Genomic DNA, 5682 nt, shown 5'->3' with positions numbered 1-5682 from the left:
GTAGCTATTGATTATTTCACAAAATGGGTTGAAGCCGCTTTTTATGCCAATGTGACGAGAAGTGTGGTTGTCAAATTCATCAAAAGAAAATTGATTTGTCGATATGGCTTACCAAACAAGATAATCACTGATAACGCGACTAATTTGAATAACAAAATGATGAAAGAGTTGTGTGATAGTTTCAAAATTCAGCACCATAATTCTTCGCCATATCGTCCGAAAATGAATGGAGCTGTAGAAGCAGCAAATAAGAATATCAAGAAGATCATACAAAAGATGGTGGAGACGTATAAGGATTGGCATGAAATGCTTCCCTTTGCATTACATGGCTATAGAACCTCTGTTCGTACCTCAACAGGGGCAACTCCTTTCTCATTGGTGTATGGAATGGAAGCGGTACTTCCCATTGAAGTTGAAATTCCCTCAATCAGAGTCTTGATGGAAACAAAACTGGGAGAGGCTGAGTGGGTTCAATCACGATTTGACCAATTAAATCTCATAGAAGAAAAAAGAATGGTAGCTCTATGTCACGATCAGTTATATCAAAAAAGACTTAAAAAGGCATAATAGAAAAAAGTTCGTCCTCGAGAGTTTAAAGAAGGGGACTTGGTGTTAAAGAAAATATTGCCCATAAAAAAAGATTTTCGTGGAAAGTGGACCCCGAATTACGAAGGACCATATGTTGTGAAAAAATCTTTTTCTGGAGGAGCTCTAATACTCGCAGAAATGGACGGAGATGACCTTCCACTTCCAGTAAATTCAGATGCAGTCAAAAAATATTATGCTTAAAAAAAAATGATGGGCTCGCTAGGTTGAAAACCTGAAAAGGCGACCTAGGCAAAAACTAGAGCATCCCGATGGATTGAAAACTCGAAAGAGCGGTCCATGCAAAAGTTAGGAATAAGCGCTTCAGATTGGGGCAATTATTATTCTTGGAAGCTGATTATTAAGATTCCTAAATTACAAGACTGACTAGCGTTTGTTATCTCTCCACTTAAATTAAACATACTCGTCCCCACATTGTAACCCATGCCTCAATTGTTTTTCTTTTAATGTAACGAATGTACATTTTCCAATATTGTCATTCGATGTTGTACGTTACACTCTTTATATACCAATCCAGTTTCATTATTGAGTGTTCTATTGTTTCAAATTTTGTTTTATAATAATAAATGTTGGAATTTGAAATATGTGAAAATATAAAAATATTTTAAACATTTTGACACTTGAAAATATACACGGGAACTCGTTTGATTCTCAAGATATACGAGTGTGTGAAGAATAATAAGGAGGGTAGTCATTTTAAACAATGGATTTTTGCTTCACTTCGAAAAAAGCGGTCATTCGATAAATACGAAGAGTCATCATGTGGAAACAATATTCGTCTTTATTCATCTATTGAATCTTGGGACGGAGAAGAGCATAAGGATCGGGGAATCAAAGAAAAGAACAAAAATTTATCTATAATGCATGACACATAAACCTTACATAATTTACTCATACTCACATGATCCATGCATCTTCATTGACACTTTACCTATACTCAATGCATCACACACAGATGAACCGTTCATACATTATCATCCGAATTGAAAATATCATATACTTATCCCCCCCTCTTTATCCACCTTCAAGATTGGACCAATTACGATCTACGCATCGGTAAACAATCCGAAGACGATCACTTTCATTTCTATAGATCTACGCATCGGTAACCAATCCGAAGACGATCATTTTTAATTTCTATAGATCCACGCATCGGTAACTAATCCGAACACGATCACTCTCATTTCTATATATCTACACATCAAAACAATCCGAAGATGGTCACTTTCATTTCTATAGATCTACGTATCGGTAAACAATCTGAAGACGATCACTTTTATTTATATAGATCTACACATTGGTAACCAATCCGAAGACGATCATTTTTAATTTCTATAGATCCACGCATATGTAACCAATCCAAAGACGATCACTTTCATTTCTATAGATCTATGCATCGACAACCAATCCGAAGATGATCACCTTCATTTATGTCGATCTACACATCAATAACCAATCTGAAGACGATCATTTTTAATTTCTATAGATCCACGCATCGACAACCAATCCGAAGACGATCACCTTCATTTCTGTCGATCTACGCATCGGTAACCAATCCAAAGAGGATCATTTTTATTTATGTCGATCTACGCATCGGTAATTAATCCTTATTTTGCACATTTCAACAAAAGTTTGCATCATTCCCGCTTTAATATTTCAAGGGCATTTTAATACATGTGTTCATTATTGGACAAAATTTAGGTCCTTATATTTACTTATATTTTACCTGATAACATGAAAACGAATACTATTGTTATTCATATTTTCATATTTTTCAAGTAAAATATAATTAAATAGGGGCAGCTGTAGTACCCTATTTTTGTCCAATTTATTAAAAATAAATCAAAAAAGAAATGTATATTTAAAAAAGGAAATACAAATAATTACAATAATTAATTTCATTATGTCTCATAAATTTACAATTTCAAATCAAATTACAAATTAAAAATAAAGCCAAATTATTATTACATTAAAATTTAAACCAAATCAGTTTGAACCAGCCTGCTTTGACTCTGTCTTGTTGTTGTCCTTATAGATGCCTTTCTGTCTCTGATGCAATATCATGGTTGAGGCACTAACCTTTGCTTTGTAACTAATTAGAGAAACATAAAAGCATAACTTTTACTAGTCAGTCTTAGTATACATGGTAAAAACTAAAAGACAAAATTTTGAGTTTAAAAAAAAAATAAACTAAGGGACAAATTAAAGCTCAGCAACAGAAGAGATCAAAACAAATAAGTCAAAACCATGAATGCATCAGAGGTGTAGAAAAAACGCAGATGATGAGCAAAGGAAATGAAACATCAAACAAGAAATTGATGGAGAAGGACAAAGGCAAGCATTAAAGCAACTAAATAGATAAAAAAACTCTATAAATACACCTTATCAAATTTCAAAATGGGGAAGAGAAATCTGAGATTAATACTGATAAAAAAAACACATAAAAAGAAAGAGAAGAAGAAACAGAAGGCATCACCGTCGTTCTAACTTCCACCGCACACCACCGTCTTTGTCTTCACCGGTATCTGAAAAGGCATGTATCTTCTCATTATCTTCACATTTACAGCTTTCCGAACTTTATATTATTAGATTGGAAGCTAAAATATGAACTAGAGTTGTTTTATTTGAAAGATGGAATTTTGCTTTATATGTGCGGATGTCTTGTTTTTGGTTGAGAGCAATAGAAAAAGCTTAAAATGGGGTTTGTTTTTCTATTATGATGCTGAACTTCAGTTTTTTTTACGTGCCATGTTTTCAAACCCATGTTTTCAAATCCGTTTGTTTTATGCCAGCTTGTGTTGAACTGTTGCCAGGCTGTGGGACTTGACATTACTTTGCTATGATGGCTAGTCTATATAGCCTTGCTGATAACTCATATTCTCTTCACTTTATTCCATTTAATTAATAAAAAAATTTGTTTTAATTTTCATTTAATTTCCATTTATTATAAATAATTATGGCTGTAATTAAATGATAATAAACATAACTTATTTTATGAGTGGTATTAATCGATTTTCTTTTTAACTTTGGATTGTGCTATTTAATATCAAAATGAATTTTGTTTCAATTATTTGTTTAGTTAAAAGTTATTTTGAAAGAGCTCACATTTGATTTTTTTTAAATGTTTATTTATTTAATAGATCATATTACAAGTCTGTATATATTTTTACCATTTTTTTTTTTGCTTTTTTGTGTGTTTACTACTGATTTTATTTCGTAGAACTATTTAAACTTATTTAATATTTAGTATCAATTTTTAATTCATTTTTTTTAAAAAAGAGCAAAGATAATTTATAATTGAATTTTGAAGGGTGAATTAGATGAGATATTCTTTTTAATCTTTTAGGACGCAAATTGTTACAACCTGATAATTCTAAAATTTATTTTTATAAATAATTAAATGTTAAATCGACTTTTTTTTTTTAAAAAATTTGATTAAATGTAATCATGTTTTTAATCTTTGAGTTGTTAGAACACAAGTAGTACAACTTGATAGTTTTAAATTTTTTATTTATTTACTTATTTTTAACAAAAAAATATAAATTTAACTTTTTAAATTTGATTATTTAGACATGACTTTTTATTTTTTTTTTTATTTTCGAGTTGTTAAAACAAAAGTTGTACTACTTGGTGGTTTTGAAACTCAATTTAATAAATCAAGGATAATAAAATATTTTTAGAGGATTAAATTAGATGTGACATCTTCTTTATTCCTTGAGTTTTGGGACACAAGTTGTACAACTTGATAGTCCTGAAACTCGTATTTCAAAATATTTTTCTTTAAGCCAAACAAATTTATTTGCTTTTCTTGTCAAAAATATTTTTTTAAATATAACAAAACCCATTTTCGTTAAAAAAAATATCAACACATCGACATTTTCTACATTAAGAACTACGTAGCTTTGATTTCTCCATCGCACCAGGAGATACGTAGGAGCAAGATCACATTCTTGTCAAGCACATAAATAAAAATTTCTTTTTTTTTCCCTTTATTTGTTAAGTACATATTTATTTCAAAATCGTATTTTAAATATAGTAATAATTGTTATTCATATTTAATAATAAAGAAAAATAAATATACTTAAGTTAAAATTAATTTTGCACAATTAATTATAGGTAACCGTTGTTTTAACGAATGTCGTAGGGTGCTAATACCTTCCCTACGCATAATCGACTCCCGAACTCAAAATTTGGTTTCAAAGACCACATTTTTTTATTTTTACTATTTTAAGGGTTTCCCAAAATTTTCCCTATTTTAAAATAAATTTTGGTGGCGACTCCATTGAATTCGAGAAATACTCGAAATTTTAGGCCGCGACAATTAACTAACAATCAAAATGGATTATAATAAGCTAAATGGCGACTAAAATTATCAAAATCTTAATCCATTGAAACTTATGCACTTATTGGACAAGTTACATTGCCTAAGAACCAAAATGCATTACTATAAACAATTTAAAAACCTAAATGACCAAAATCTTAATCTAGTGAGACTATTGCAATTATTAGACCAATTAAATTGAATAAGAACCAAAATCGACTAGAACGATCCTAGTAAAGACCAAAATGACTTAAAATCTTAATCCATTTAAACAATTGCACTTGTTAGACGAAATACATAACAATCAAAATGGAATAGAATAAGCCGAGTGAAGACTAAAATTACAAAAATCTTAATCAATTGAAATATATGCACTTATTGGACGAGCTATATTGCCTAAGAACCAAAATGGATTAGATTAAACCTATTAAAGACCAAAATGACCTCAATTCATAATCCATGGGAAGTTACGCATTTATTGGACAAACAACACTGCCTAAGAAACAAACCGGATAAAAGTAAACACATTAAAACGAAAATAACCTAAATTCTTAATCCATTAAGAGTTACGCATTTGTTTTAAAAACTACATTTCCTAAGAATCCAAAAGGATTAATATAAACCTATTAAAGACCAAAATGACCTAATTGTTAATCAATTAAGAATTATGCACTTATTGGACGAAATACATTGCCTAAGAAACCAAATTGACTAGAAAAAACCTGTTAAACTCAAAAATAATCTAAATTTTTTAT

At 30.1% G+C, this 5682-nt stretch overlaps 1 long non-coding RNA gene across 1 annotated transcript; it reads right to left on the bottom strand.

Annotated features, from left to right (window-relative positions):
• Nucleotides 1–2480: 2480 nt before the first annotated feature.
• LOC140918938 (uncharacterized) lies at nt 2481–3412 on the bottom strand. The gene is made up of 2 exons (XR_012161424.1): nt 3083–3412; nt 2481–2698 (listed from the first exon to the last, which is right to left on the bottom strand). It is a non-coding gene; the product is annotated as an uncharacterized lncRNA (long non-coding RNA).
• Nucleotides 3413–5682: the final 2270 nt, after the last annotated feature.

The sequence above is a fragment of the Cicer arietinum genome, chromosome 7 (genome assembly GCF_000331145.2).
Source record: "Cicer arietinum cultivar CDC Frontier isolate Library 1 chromosome 7, Cicar.CDCFrontier_v2.0, whole genome shotgun sequence".
NCBI classification, from domain to species: domain Eukaryota; kingdom Viridiplantae; phylum Streptophyta; class Magnoliopsida; order Fabales; family Fabaceae; genus Cicer; species Cicer arietinum.
Note: the sequence above shows the minus strand (reverse complement) of the source record. Positions and strands in the feature narration are given on the sequence as shown.